The 15,757-nt window shown below is 45.2% G+C and overlaps 1 protein-coding gene across 2 annotated transcripts in view; it reads left to right on the forward strand.

The window, feature by feature from the left end:
- The first annotated feature begins 393 nt into the window (after positions 1–393).
- Positions 394–15,757, forward strand: part of chrm2a (cholinergic receptor, muscarinic 2a) — a 78,375-nt gene continuing 63,011 nt past the window's right edge. For both annotated transcript variants that reach the window (XM_058625559.1, XM_058625560.1), the window contains exon 1: positions 394–548. The gene's annotated coding sequence lies outside the window, so the exon portion shown is untranslated. The remainder of the gene's footprint in view (positions 549–15,757) is intronic.

The following is a 15,757-nucleotide window of genomic DNA, read 5'->3' on the forward strand; positions in this document are numbered from 1 at the left end:
CCCTGTTTCAATTAAAAACACCACGTGAGCTCATAATAATGAAATATATGAAGAAAAAAATCACAGTCTTCTTTATCCAAAAGCCTTAATTGGCGCTTTGTTGTACTGTGTGTGCGTGCGTGCGTGTGTGTGCGTGTGTGTGTGTGGTCAGTGCTGACACGAGGTTGTTATTTATGACGAAAAATAAACAACATTAAAACATTTAAGGCTTTGGCTCTTTTTTCTTGTATTGTATTAAATCACGTGTTGCTCAAATTCTTCGCGTCTAATGCTAAACAAAGGTAAACAACGAAGCGCCAGCCCCTTCTTATTACTCCCTCTCTCTCTCTCTCTCTCTCTCGCTCTCTCCCCCCCTCCGCTTCTCTCTTTCTCACATATACACGCGCACTCCTCCTCCTCCTCTTCATCCTCCTCCTCTTCCCCTCTCACAGCCGCGGCGCTCTTCGTCTCCACAGCCTCGTCTCCAGAAGCATGTCCCCAGACATGCAGCAGCCACAGTGCGATGAAGCGGACCAAAGGACAGCAGCTGCATGACCGGATGAAAGCAGGTAAGATCCCACATTTATCCGGAAGATTCTTCTTCTTTCTTCTTTTTTCCTCTCTTTTCAAGCACAAGTGTAGATGTTTTTTTGTTGATCAGACAGCAGCGTTTATGAATGATGTCTCGATCATGGACACAGAGACAGAGACAGAGACAGACGTGAAAGACACGGAGACGCTGTTTGTTTGTGGAACTGTTGCTCATGTGAAGCCTGTGCGTAAAAAGAGCCAAGACATGGGAGAGTGAATCCTCACAGACCCCGTGTTAACGATCAAATCTGAGGGAAAATGTGTTTCACTTTATTCTACACTGAGATTAGAAATATAGAATTGTATGGAACATCGTGCAAACCCGGATTAAGAGATGATTTGGAGGAGATTTGCATGACGGAAAAAAACGGAGGAAAAATACCTGCGTTTTGACAGATGAGGTGTCCTCGAGGAGAGGAATGCAGAACTTTACGCACGAGGTTCATCACATCATTTAGATTCTGAACATCTCAGCCAACATGTGGCTCGTGAAGCGGACTGTGCACCGTGTGGTCAAATGTCAGGTCACGCTCTCATTGCTTTCTTCTTGTGATTTTATTCAACTAAACACCGACAGCACATGTCGGATAAAACGCGTTAAAAATCCCCCGCCTTCTTTCTCCAGAGTCTGACACCAAGCGCGTGCCTGAGCTCAGTGACTCCCTCGTGCCCGGTGTCTGGTGATCGTGCGTTTTGCTGCAAAAACTGCGCGAGTTCCACATTTTTGCCCAGAAGCGTTTTCGTGTCCTCCAGTCGATCCACCCGCGCTGCGGTTTCAGCGCCATCGATGAGAAGAGAAACGGAAAATCAAACACGCGAGTTGTGTCGCAGAGTCATTCCGCTCATGTCACGTCATCGAACACATATTCAAAACAGAAGGTCTGATTCCGCTGCGCAGGCTGTGCGTCTACGTGCGTAAAAGCGCAACGCCGGACACAGGAGGCTTGAAATGGCAGCTTTTGTGTCGGACCTGTGTGACATTTTACGCACAGAGTGGATCCGATGAAAATCTGGTTTCTGAATTGCGCACGCGGATTCACGCTGGGGTAGAGTTGAGCCACAGATGGAGACACTTGTTGTCTGCGTGTCGTTTTTTTTCCACGAATCAGGAGCAAAAACGCAGAGAAATGACAGTCAGCGTGTGGCATCCTAGTTTTTGGATAATGTGACTTAAATCCCAGCGAGTGGGAACACGGTTTATGTTGTGATGATGGTTTTGTGGGCGTTTGTGCCGAGCTTGCTGTTCCATGACCTTGATCATGTCACTGGCAGGGACTAGTTTTGTTTTAAGAGGTAAACAACAATAAAAAATGACTGATGTCACCTTTAGTGTCTGCTGTCATCGTTGGTGGTTGTGTTTTTCAGACTGAAAACAGACTCATATTTGCATTTTGCTCTGGAATCCATGACAGAAAGTTGATTTTGCACTTACAGCACTTAAATGTGACATAACCAGTGAAGGGAGGAGAAAAACATGCACACAATGGGGCGCTTTTCTTCTGTAAAAGTTCTTTTTTGGTCGCCACTTATCTCCTGCAACACTTGACCCAGAGGCATTAGAGGAGAAACCATTTATTTGCCTGTGGATAAAGCATTTTGGACAGACTATTACTGTATGTTTCTGGAGCAAACACACAAAAAAGAAACCTTCAGGTTCCATGAATCACACCACACAATCAGTGTGTGTGTGTGTGTGTGTGTGTGAGAGAGAGAGAGGGAAAGAAAGAAAGGATGACATCGTGACCCAATTAGAGCAGGAAAAACGGGTGATTTTGAGGTCCCACTGTACGACTTGTCGTCTTGTGATTGCACAGGGTCAGTGTGTGAAGTGTGAGTCTGGCTCCTGATGAAACTTTCACGTTTAAACCTGTCGACTCTGTTGTGACGTCGCTCAGACTCGCTCTCGCTGATGTTGATGGATGAGTTTTGGATGAACTGTCATTTTTACCGAGGTCGCTCCTGTGACTCGGGCTTCCCTGAGTATTGATATTACATTAGAGATGCAGATATTATACGATGTGCATGGTGTCGGTGTGACAGCAGATGATGTGTGTGTGTGTGTGTGTGTGTGTGTGTGTGTGTGTGTGTGTGTGCCAATAATATGCTGAGATCTCACCTGTTATTGACATGTTGGTTTATGCTGATGGGAGTAAAGTGACGAGCGAGGCGGGGAACTCGATTATCACGACATAAATGTCATTGATGAACGAGTAAAGCAAACAGAAATTCTGCTGCGGCTGTGTGTAAAAGTGACGTTTGCTGCCCCCTGTGGTGAAAACACAACATGACCGTCTGAGAATCAACTTTAAGATAAATAATCGTCAATAAATAGAATGTGTTTCAGTGTCTTTGCTCCTCTGTGACATTACATTTTCACATTTAAGAAGCAGAAAAATCTGAAAACTTGTTATTAATTATTTAAAAAAAAAAAAGAATCTTTGGAATTACAGATCAACATTTTCGCGTCAACATGAAATCTATGTTTTTGGCACCAGTGGAAACATTAACGCTCTCATAAAAGCAAAGCAAAGTTAAATATAGCACTCGGGGCGCCTCGTTCCGTGTAGCGGCTGCACATTAGCGGCTCTGTATTGCTGGCACGCGCAGAAAGGAATGTCTAATTATCACGCTTTCAACCGCAGTCGGCGCCTATATCTCGCACTGAGCTCCTCCTCCAATCGCTTTCCTTACACACTCGTTTTACTCTTATTTTATTGTGCAATTAAAATGTTATTTTCGCTCCGTGCGGACGAGCCAGAGATGGAAATAACAACACAACTGTGTGGACATTGGCACACGAGACAACAAGGATTCTCTGAATGGTTTATATTGACTTTAAACACAGGTGTATAAAAGCCTGAATGTCCAGTTTGGAGTGCTTTTTCAATATGAAGTGCAACCAAACCACAAACCACTGCATGAAGTGGAATTGATCTGAGAGAAGAAGACGGGGAGAGAATGACCAAACAAACCAGGGTAATTGCATTTGCAACAAAAGGCCGGGGATCGATGGCCTAAGCACTACTTACAGCACTTGTGCTGGCGTGTTATCATCAACATGCAGCGCACATTCACTCACTGACCCTGCAACAGCTCAACATTATCTACTGTATTCTAGGAAATGTTGGGCATTTAACTGAAGTCTGCGCGGACGTCTTCTCACGTCACGTGATCCCTGCAGACGTTGTTCGTTACTTATTCGGTGTTTAACGGCAGCTAAACGTCCCTGATGTTGCGTTACTTTACAGTGTTTGTTAGAGTAGTTAAAATAAACCATGTGATTAGATGCTACATGGCTGCTGATAGGCTGCATCGAACGGCTAAGCTTTGATTTCATTTTGCCCTTTAGCTCTGTTGTTGTGAATGTTTAGTTCTTGACTGAACGGATGGATCGACCGGTTCTCTGGTCAAGTTTCAAAAACGCTGACGAAATGTCAAGAGTTCCCTGCTAAAAAAGTGGGAAAGTGGGAAACTATTGCCCCACATTGTTAGCTTGCTAGCTAATGGGAAACTTTGTCCATCTGTTTGACTGCATTTCTGCAATAAAACAACGTGGTTCCATTTACTTGCCACTGAAAAATAACATTTAAGATCATGAATCAGAAAGAAACGCGATAAAAAATGGGCTCAAAGTCTAGTATGCTAGCATATTCTGTTCTACCGACTGGAGGCAGCACAAAAAAAGCTAGTTGCTAATTTTGTCCATTTGTCTGTTCTGGAAAGCAAGTGTTTGCTGTTAAAATGCTAACACACAACGGGCTGAATCATTAGCATCATTTAAAAACCACTCACAGTCTTTGCTAGCTGAGCTAGTTGCTTGTTGAAAAGACTTAAATACATGAAATGAATCAGACGTTATAGGCTGTAAAAACACGCGCGTGTCATGAAAATACGTTTACTGGAACGTAGCGATACCGTATACAGACTCATAATATGCATGTGTTGACTCACAGGGGGATTTTATTATCCATGAAGCCAGAGATACGGTACATGTACGGTTCATCCTCGCGCGCATGCATGAAGGACTCGTGCAAGAAGTTCCCGACATGGACAAAAGTATTCAGGTGTTTCCCTCAGGCTTTGGTCTCGGCCTCTTCTCATCGACAATCGTAACGCTTCAGCAAACCAAGACGTTCCAATGTGAGTTTGAGGAAGACAAAACCGTTTCTATTCCGACGTGACTCTGTCCCAGCGTTTGACTTTGAGTCTTGGTCTGGAAGGACTTGACGGACCTGACCTGACCAACATCAGTGTCTGACCTCGTAAATGTCATCGTGAATGAATGGACACAAAGTCCAGAAATCTTGAGGAACGTCTTCCAAGAAGAAGCAGAGTGAAGCCAACGTTTATCCACATAAGAATGGAAGAGACGGACAGACACGAGGACACGAGGACAACCAGACACAACATTTGTGAAGTGTAACAAAAAATAAAATATTGATTATCTCCACTGTGATACACCACAATATAAACACTGGCAGCTGCAATATAACACAGACCAAGATCCATTAAGAGATGTCGAATAAAAAAAAGCGTATATTCCAGACACAACCCTTCATTCATTTCAGCAGCAGCTTCAGCAGCAGCAGCAGCGGCAGCATAATCAGCAGCAGCAGCAGCAGCAGCCGTCCTCCACTCACAATCTCCCGAGATCCCTTGTGAATGTGCCGTGCGTTCCAAAAGCCTCAGGTGTTGGTCTGCGTTGCCGCTGCTGCAGCATTAACGCCGGGCGGCCGCACTCCTGCTCTTAATTACTCCGAGCCTCGGAACACGAGATCATTCCGGCCAAGTGCTTCAGAACTCTGGCTCCGGCCGCGATCACCGGCTCCATCAAACATTCATTTTCCCTGTTTGCCTTATTGGACGTTGGCAGGGAAGAGTTATTGTAATCGCCAAAAGACCTAATTCTCTTGGTCTATGACGGGAGATTGTGAGTCAATCTGGACTGCAGAGCTGTAGCGCACACACACACACACACACACACACAGTAAGAGTTTGGTGGTTTGGATAAGAACAGGAAGGAGAATCAATAGTGATTACTTTGGCTCTCTAAATTTCGCGAGGCAACTTTAGCTCAGGCTGCCGTGACGACGATACCGAGCGGACGCCTGGATATCGTACTGCTGCTGCTGCAGATGATGCTTGTGTGTGTGTGTGTGTGTGTGTGTGACTTTGTCTCCTCGTGGGTCAGGAGCACTAACAAGCAATTATCCAACAGGAAGAGTGTGTGCTGTTTCAGGGAGGACAAAATCCAAGCTCACAAAGTCTGAGACTTTCATTTTAAACAGTGGGATTTTCTGCTTCTGAGAAACAAATCTCTGCCTCTGCGGAGACGAAAAGAGACTTAGGATCATTTAGACGAGACAAACGAGGCACGGGGAAACATCGTAACACTGGATATCACATTCAAGAATTATTTACTGATTACTGACACTGATTGTAACTCTCCACCAGGGGGTGACTGCAGTCAAATCTGCCCACTTTGCACTTGATTTATAGCGTCAATGGTCTCAATTGCGAGTTTCAGGTCGTCTTTGATGGGCCAGGATGTCACTTTTTTATTTATCTTCTCATTTTACCATCGGCACCCTGATTCCTGAACGCTCGAATAACTTTCAGATATGGAAACAAGTGAAAGTGAAAGTTATGTTGAGGGAAAAAGTGTCAGAAGAACATTGAGCAGCTGATAGCGTCCAGTAGGCGCCGGTTACCGCGGTGACAAATCTCTGAAGATTTAACGTCGTTGTTTTGGCTGTAAAATAACTCCACAGTCGATTGGAATCAGAATGTCTCTGTTTTTTATCCGACGTGTTTTCAGTGGACGATAAAAGTCAAACTGTACTCGTGGAGTTCTGTCGCCGTCCTAATTACAAACCCGCCTGCAGCTGATGAACGAGAATCACGCCGTGGACTTAATGTCAGATGAATCTCTCCGTGTTGTCGACACAAACACAAACGTTTGAATCTATATCCCATTATTCAAGCGTCAGTGTCTGCGCTGCCGTCCATTAGCCGACGCCTGAAGATATAATAGTTGCTATGAAAGAGAGAAAATGTGCTTTGTAATTTTCTGATTGGGATTCGACCTCAGGGCGGCGCTGGATTATCTGTGAGTTACAAACATGGAAATGTGTATTTCAAATCCCGTTCATCAGTCGGGTCATTAAAGAACGTACGTCTGTGAGGTTAGATTCCCTCCGTCTAACCCCAGCTCTGAGATAAGCAACTATTAAAGCCAGGATTTGTCTCATTTCATCGTCTTTAATCCTCTTCTTTCACGCGACACGCTGTGAAACGGTTAACTGCTGCTACGGAGAACGACCTCCAGTGTTTTATGGGTTGAGCTTTGATGAAAGGGCCGATGGGAGTGGGCGGGACCTTCTCCTGACATACAGAGCCAATCACTTTTATTATTTTTTGAACTGCAAAACCTCAGCTGATTTCACTTCTCCATGTGCTGTTGACATGGTTTTCACTTATTCTCCACTCCAACAAAATGTATTTTTATTCTATTTAAATGCAACAGACATAATAATAAATAATAATAAAGAAATGATTTACTGTAAAAACTGAAAAAGGTTTTCAAACGGTGAGAAGATTTACTCTTAAAGAAAAAAGAAGTCCAGGCAGTCGACACATTGTCTGAAAGTGTGTGAAAGGATTATCCTCTTCACATTCCAACAGAGAAACAGAGCTGAGATGATACTGTGTACACACTCCACAGATAAACACTGGATACTGTGGATCCAATCAACCCACGGTGGCTGAGAGAAACCACGCCACGCACATTCAGATGCACTCGTCTCAGATCCGGGTCAGATCAGTATCAAACACCAGGTGTGAACACAGTCACGCTCCCGTCGTCGTCGCACCCCGGCGTCGACCTGAGCCAATAATGAGTCCTGGAACAGTCAGGTGTTCACCGGGTTCACCCCGCGCTGCCTTCACTGCTCCATGGTGAGCGGCCCGCTCCGTCTGCACTGTCTGTTAAACGAGTAAACGAGAGACGGAACCCAGACGAGGGTCGTAAATACCACCGTACCACCTCAGAAAAGACGACGTCTCGAGCGCACAGTGTAAACTCAGTGTAAACATAACCTGGGACGATTCCATGTGGACTGGATAAGTGCAGCGGGACTTGGTCGTCTGTGACCTGGACGTCTCGCTCCCTCCCCCTCGGGCTTGGCTGTAATAGCGAGTGGACGTTGGACGTTGGACGTTATCCGCGGCTCTGGTCTGTTCTGGTTTGACATTATCAAAGCAGGATCCTTGAAGGTCTGTGTGACTTGTTCAGGTGGATGATTTGACATTTGAAGAAAGGCCAGCGAGAGGGAAATTGGACACTTTTAGGGTTATCCAAGTCTCTCTCTCAGTGTGTGTGTGTGTGTGTGTGTAGTCTTCTTCATCTTCTGCATGCTGCGGGCGACACACACACACACACACACACACACACACACACGGCCAAGTTCCCAAATGTTTTTTTTGAACCTCTGCGGTCTCCCATTGAGCCGGCTCGCTGCTGCAGAGCGAGGAGCCGTTTGAAAAGCTGTTATTTGACTTGACAGGAACACGACTGCCAACAGAGTCCAGAGACTCGGCCGTGTCAGTGCAACACAAACACACACACACACACACACACACACACACACACGTCTTCATACTCTCTGATGGCTGTTTCCTGACAGCCGCCTCACAGACGGTCACAGCCTGAGAAGACATGTCTGACCATATGAAACAAAAGGACACAGTGAAGTCAGGCAGATATTTTACAAAAGTTTCTTCCAATATTATGTCAAATAGCATTTTTGAGTATTTATACACAGAAGGCTAGTGTTGTAGTACTCGAGACCGGTCTCGTCTCGGACAAAGCGGACTCGGGATTTTATTTCAAGACCGGTCAAGACCACAACTGTGGGGATATCAATAAATTGCCAGTGCATTTTTTGGATTAACTTGTTAATATGACTGTGATTCTGCGTAAATCGTAAAACCAATAACTTGACTCATTTGTCATTTGAAATGTTTGTCACCCCTCCCGCCCCCTTTCACACGCCCCCCCACAAAAGTGCATGTGAGTGACAGGAGAAGAGGCCGCGAGAGGATGTCAGCCGACTCATGCATAATAAAACTTACCTGAACCACAAAGACTTTTGGTGCAGAAATACCTCCAAAAGAAAACTTCTGCAAAGCGACGCTAACGGAGACGGCTGGGACCACGCCCAACTTTTACTGCCTGGGTCTAGGTCTTGTCTTGGTCTGGACTTGGTCTGGGTTTAGGTGGTCTTGACTACAACACTACAGAAGGCAGCGGTGGTTCAGTGCCCGGCTCCTGTCGTCTGTGTGCTCCAGTGTTCTCAGCACAAGACAATTAATCACCGTTATCGTTTCTCACAGCTGGGCCAGCGTGTGCACCCACCAGCAGCCTTTTAGCTTCATATGCTTTTAATGTCCATACGGGGCAGTAACTTCCACACATTCAGACAATGTGATCATGACAATGAGGAAGAACAGTGATCGGAGCAACTTGTCAGCTTTTTAGAAACTCCCGTCATTTTTTACGATAACACAAACAAACGTGCACTCGAGCGAAGGCGTCGTCGGCCGTGACGTCAATTCTGTCCGAACAAAACCTGACGTCATTCATGGAGCAGTGACGTCACAGTGTACTGGAGTTGACCTCCACTTTGCTGAAGATCTGCTGGAGAACGTCGCTGGATTCTCCCGGGACTTCCTGCTCGCACACGTCTGAGTGACAAGTTAAAAATCCCAATATTACTGGAGAATATGTCAGATTAGCGATGAAAGTAAAAGTAGTCTCCTGAAGTGTCTCCACAGCCGTCTCTACTTTGTTTGTCACTGCCTTCCTGACTTCCTGTCCAATCAATACGGCCCAACACGGCGACATCAGAGACGTCTCACTCCCCCGTCGCCTGATAATTGGAAGCCGTGGACGGGAGTAGCAGCTGGCGCGGCTTCCTGCTTGTTCTGGAGACTGAGGAGCCTGAATGAACGCGGCTTCTGCCAAAAACTGGAGATCCTTTGTTGGATGTTTCACCGTTCTCCACTTCCATTAGTCACAGGTATTAAAAAATCTGCACATTTTAATTAAGCAGAAAAATTCCCCCAGAAATTTAATTGGAACAAAAAGCCTCGCGGTGCCGCGGGAGTTTACCGAGTTGCCAAACAAGTTTGCCAAAGTGCATAAATAAAGTCACTACTCGTGGTTTATGTTCTCAGAGTCCAAGCTTTTGCATTGTTGCAGAGATAAAACAGGCTCCTCCCTCTCCCTGGCCTCTGCAGACCAGAAAGGATGTAAATACTCATCAGGAATACAATGGCCAGTTCAGACGTTGTTTAGGGAACTGGAATCGAGCCGAGTCGGCGTTTAACGTGTAATAACTTTGTCTTTTTCACACCGCGACGCCGACTCACTCCTCTATTGTTTGATTGCATATTTCAGGAGCCGTTCATCGGCAGGTTCTCCGATCCTAACGAGACTCCTCCGGTAATTAGTGCTGTATTACAGGGAAAGGTCACACAGTTTTGCTGCCGACGACATTCTTTGTTTGACAGAAACCTTCTACAAGTTCCCTAATTAGTCTGATTAAGGACTAATCTGTTTTCAATTACGCCCAGGTGATATCCAATCACACGGAAATAAAAGGTCAATTAAGGGAAGAAAGTGGATTTTTAAAGTTTAACAAGCAAAAATATTGAGCCGTGTGATGATTATTAATATCACCACCTCCATCTGTTCTGTTGAAATGAAATACATGGAGATTTTAATATGATACAAACACCCAAAGCCTCTCATTGTTTTCTTTCTTTGTATCGACGTGATTGAAGTTCAGAAATCTCCTGATGAGGAAATAAATTTGCTTCTGTCGCTGAATGAACACAAACTGTGCGTCAGTGCGATGTTATCTTTAAATTACACTCCCGCGTGTGTGTGTGTGTGTGTGAGCGGACGAGTGCGTGATTATGGGCTTTTTGTTCAGACGTGCGTTCAGATGTTCAGAATCATCTCGCCCTCTTTTCTCCGCTCTACTGCTGCAGAGGAGAGAACGTACTCGGCCGCGCTGATCACGCGGACAATAACGGCTGGAAACGGCTCACCAAACAAACATAAAGTCCACTCATCCACCGCGTGTCACACGCTCGCAACATGCTAATTGCTGTGGGCCGTTAGGCGTCCAGCTCCTCCCTTTATGTCCACTCTGATATGATTTCTGCTCCTCGGATTCCGACGCTCATTCCTCGGAGGAAGAGGCCGCGTAACACAAGTTAAATGATGATAATGACGGGCGTGGCCCCGGCAGATTCATTACGGTGACCGGCGTCGTCAGGTATCACATTCCTGGAATTAATCCAACGGGAGCGGAATCTCTCGTTCCTTCTGCTGGAGTTAATTGCAAATCACGGTGTCACTTTTCACGGTGCGGAGAGACTGTCTCTGGAGTGCAGCTCGTCCAATTATCTGCTGGCGGCTGATTTATTTGGTCACTTGTACCCCCACCACCCCACTCCCCCACCCCCCCGTCCACATACTAGCATTCTTCATTCACACTCCCTCCACTACCACTTCATCATTCTCGTCTTTCCATCTCCTCTCTTTCTCTTGCTCTCCTGCGTTTGATGCCTTTTTTTTTCGCCCCTCCAACAGTAATGGTCTGCTTCACCGCGCTGTCACTCAATAATGAAGCCGGCGCTCTAGAAAAAAAGACATGTTAATGTTGACTCTGGGATCGGCAGTGACGGATGAATGTGCCGATCCGAGCCGATCCGAGCTCGATAAACAGCACAGAACAGAATATATTCGTATGTGCCCATAGGGGAGTGGATCGGATCAGCTGTTGTCGCCGCGAGCCGCTTACTGGGGACGGTCGTTTGAAGCAAAAACTCTATTTGAATAAAACACACACACACACCTCTACAGACAACACGGTACTCGACCTATACGCAGAGTATTCCCTGCATCGCCTCTTTCGTATCCAGCAGTGTTTGCTTCTTCAAGCTTCACTGCAGCCTTTATGAGGGAAGGGAAAAGGCTATTAGTTTGTGTTCCAGCCAAAGCAACACCTTTTAAATTGTGTTTAAATCACATCAGGCACGACTTTGTCAGAGAGGGAAATTCTCCACTCAAAAAATAACAAACAACATCAAGCTTCAGATCGTGAGAGCTGCTGCTGTTGGGCCTAAACGAAGCGGCTACGAGATGCATTCAAAGACCATCGTGTAATCCATCACTTCTGATGTGTTCCACGCTGGTACAAAGTGAGGTCACTTCCTTTTGAAACAATTCACAGCAGTTTTGAGGTTTTCATTGAGTTAGATTGTGTTTTTAAACATAGACATATACATATTAGGGGTTTTACCGTGAGGTGGCAACGCTCTTATGAAACGATAGCAGTGGCACATGCATGCGGCGGAACAGGTTTTTGTAACAAATCAGATCGAGCTCAGAGAAAAGTGGCTTTAAGATGCATTCAAGGAACCTCATGACTTCTACAAACACGTGGTGCATTCAGGAACGGTTTGCTCAGGCCGTGGCCGCATGTTGGTCAAAGATTCATTACAAATATGGCAGTCATTGGTCTAGAGAGAGACTGTTTGCATGAATACCAGCCGTCTCATTTGGAATGAAACTTGTTTCCGAACATAATGACTTTTGTATCTGTAATATAATTATGAATGGTTGCAATAATGGATAATCAAACAAATAAAAGGGCTGATTGCGTGTTCATGTCCGTCCATAAACACCAGAAGCCTCCATTGGGGGCCTGTCTGAGTTACAGCAGCATGATGTGTTAATAAACAAGAAGGTAGAACTGACTTCCCTAAAGTACCATCACATCCATCTGGTTGTCAGAGGCGTTGAAGAGCTGTCGGCCTGCTCCTGGTCGACCACGCTGACCGGCCTTAACCTCGGTCCACTCTGACAGGCTGAGATGTGTGAGCTGCTGTCGCTCTGCTGTTGTGCTTATAGCTACATTTACATGTGAGGATTGCCGTGCCACTGACCCCGGCTGACGCACATACGAGGCGAGAGGAGGTTTCCCCGTCTCCATGTTTCTCCTGTCACTCTCACGTCTGCGGTGGAGCCTGTGGTGCAGCCATGCGAGTCTCCCCTCCATCACGGAGATAGTGTCTGTCTGCTGTGCACAGTCTGTGCTCCTGCAGCTTGATGTGTAATCCATTTAAGTAGCTGCAACTATATTAGATCTGAAACCCTTTCTGCTGAGGTGAACACCATTGGAATGCAAAAACACAAACCTGTTTCTTCCCCAGGTCCACTGACACAAGCAATTTAAAAGACACATCCCTTAGAGTTGTGCGTTAGGCTGCATCCATGTGATGTTTTCATTTAAAAACTGCATTTTCATGTTGAAACAATCTGCATCCTGATTAGTGTTCACGTGGTCTCTCACATGCAAGTGAAGAAGTGAAGAAAACAGGGATGAAGCATTAAGCAAGATGAAGCACGCTCACAGTCAAAGTTTATGTCCAGCAAAGCTCGCAACTGCTGTCGCTAACTTAAAGTCTAGCAAAGCTCGCAACCGTGATCGCAAACTTAAAGTCTAGCAAAGCTTGCAACCGTGATCGCAAACTTAAAGTCTAGCAAAGCTTGCAACCGTGATCGCAAACTTAAAGTCGAGCAAAACTCGCAACCGTGATCGCAAACTTAAAGTCTAGCAAAGCTCGCAACTGCGATCGCAAACTTAAAGTCTTGCAAAGCTCGCCACCGTGATCGCAAACTTAAAGTCTAGCAAAGCTCGCAACCGTGATCGTAAAATTAAAGTCTAGCAAAGCTCGCAACTGCTGTCGCTAACTTAGAGTCTAGTTAAGCTTGCAATCGTGATCGCAAACTTAAAGTCTAGTTAAGCTTGCAACCGTTATCGCAAACTTAAAGTCTAGCAAAGCTCGCAACCGTGATCGCAAACTTAAAGTCTAGCAAAGCTCGCAACCGTGATCGCAAACTTAAAGTCTAGCAAAGCTCGCAACTGCGATCGCTAACTTAAAGTCTAGCAAAGCTCGCAACTGCGATAGCTAACTTAAAGTCTAGCAAAGCTCGCAACTGCGATCGCTAACTTAAAGTCTAGCAAAGCTCGCAACCGTGATCGCAAAATTAAAGTCTAGCAAAGCTTGCAACCGTGATCGCAAACTTAAAGTCTAGTAAAGCTCGCAACTGTAAACTTTAGAGACATTAGCAGCAGCAGAAACGTTTGTCTGTTTTTCTGCGAGCATGAGCAGATTGTGTTCAGTAAACACAAATTAGCATGAAATCCGATCAATGATGTCACGACATTAGACCACAGCTCTGTTTTCCCTAAACAACTTTATTTCTTTCTGGCTGTTGAGGAGTGAAGGGAACGTCAACAGAGATGTTTCAGAATCTAATTACAGGCCAAAATGTGCCCGAGTTTTCGAGCTAGCAACAGTTTGTCAATTAATGAAAGAGTTGTTGCATTTGAACGCTCTCCTTTACGCCCAGAAGTGAACGCTCCAAGCGCTCAATGACGCTCCTTTCAAGGCAAATTGCATTTGTGATGTTGGGCTGTATAAATAAAATTGACTCTGCAGCGTGGGATTCAACAGTGATGAATTCTTGCAAATTGCAGAGACATTTGTGATTTTCCTTCACGGTCCCCAAACGCTCGCGCTTGGATCATAAACACGCTCGTTTGTTTGTGTTCCATCGTGAAAATGAGCGAAATGTCACAATAAGCAAAGGGGAAATGACCTTGTGTTGCAAATCCCAAATTGCATATTGCAAATCAAATGGTATGCAGCCCAGATTAGTTCCCACCATCTGTGCTGTGTTTTCAATTTATAACACAGAGTTCTGGAGGCAGCGCCGATACAGAAACCACTCTCGCAGTTTGTCCTTGGAGCTTGTGCCTTTGGTATCTGCCAAAGTTTGGGGGGAAAAAATGGGCCCACTGTGTTCAGTTAGATAACTTTAAATACAGCATTGTCCAGCTGCAGCTTTGTGTCATTATCCCTCTAAAGACGCCTGCAGCACAAACGTCTGAATCGCTGCATCTTTAATTCAGCGACAAAACTGCAAAAACAGCTGGCGAAATCACACCAAACATCTGGGTCATGTTGTACACACGGCCGTCCCTCATAAACCCGGGATGAATTCATGCCCATGTAACGGATTTATGGCACTTAAATGGAAGTATTTGATAAATCATGTGGCATAATAACGTTCCGTCGTCCGCTGGGACGCGGGTTTGTGCAGAAGGACCGAAAATCAAGTGATGAATGTTTATTATGACGCAACGACGCAGCAGCAGCAGCTGTGAGGACAAGTACTTATGTTCTGTTCTTACCGACGATTCGTCATTTTCAAAAGAGAAAATAACGTGGGACATATGAAATTTAACGGACAAAACACGATACTGTGCACGATTAAACAAAAAGCTGCGTCCGTCGTGCAAAGCTCATCCCCAGTGCTGTCGCTTTGAAGCGGCGACTCGGATCTGGTGGGTAAACACGGCTTCATCCATGCGAATGTTCTCCACGGAGCGGAGGGAGGGGGAGGGAGGGGGGGAGGGAGACACCGGTGGATGCAAACAGGTTCTGCTGCTGCTGAGCTGAGGAGAGCAGCTGAAACACGGCCAATCAGAGCTGCGTTTAATCCACGTGCAGGAGAAAGTCATTAGACGCGTGCGATTGATGCGTTTTTCAGTTTAATGTTTAAATCAGAACGACATTAGCAAGAAAAACTCCAGAGATTTACAGAGAGGCCTTCCACTTGCCCTCATTCATAATTTAATAAACTATTTCTCTGCTTAAAAAGCCGGGGTTTTAAATTGATGTCAGAATCTCTGAACTGATTTCCATGAAATTGACGCCCGATTGAAATGTGTTCATCAGAGTCGTCGTGACGTTGTGAGGATGAATTTAAAAACATTTATCCATTCATCATTGACCACAGGGATCTCAAGCATTCACAGAATTTCAAAGTAAAAGCATTTGTTATGATAAGGAACATACACAGCTCACAATAAATTATTATTATGATATTAAAAATATTGCACAATCATATTTAGTTTTATATTCTGTCTATAATCTCGTTCCCAATAACCTTCAAATGTTATTGTCTTTTATTTTTGATGTGTTTTATGGAAGGTGACCTTTAGTGTCGAGAAATAAAACATAGTATTATTATTATTATATA

This window comes from Solea solea, chromosome 3 (genome assembly GCF_958295425.1).
Source record: "Solea solea chromosome 3, fSolSol10.1, whole genome shotgun sequence".
Classification (NCBI taxonomy): domain Eukaryota; kingdom Metazoa; phylum Chordata; class Actinopteri; order Pleuronectiformes; family Soleidae; genus Solea; species Solea solea.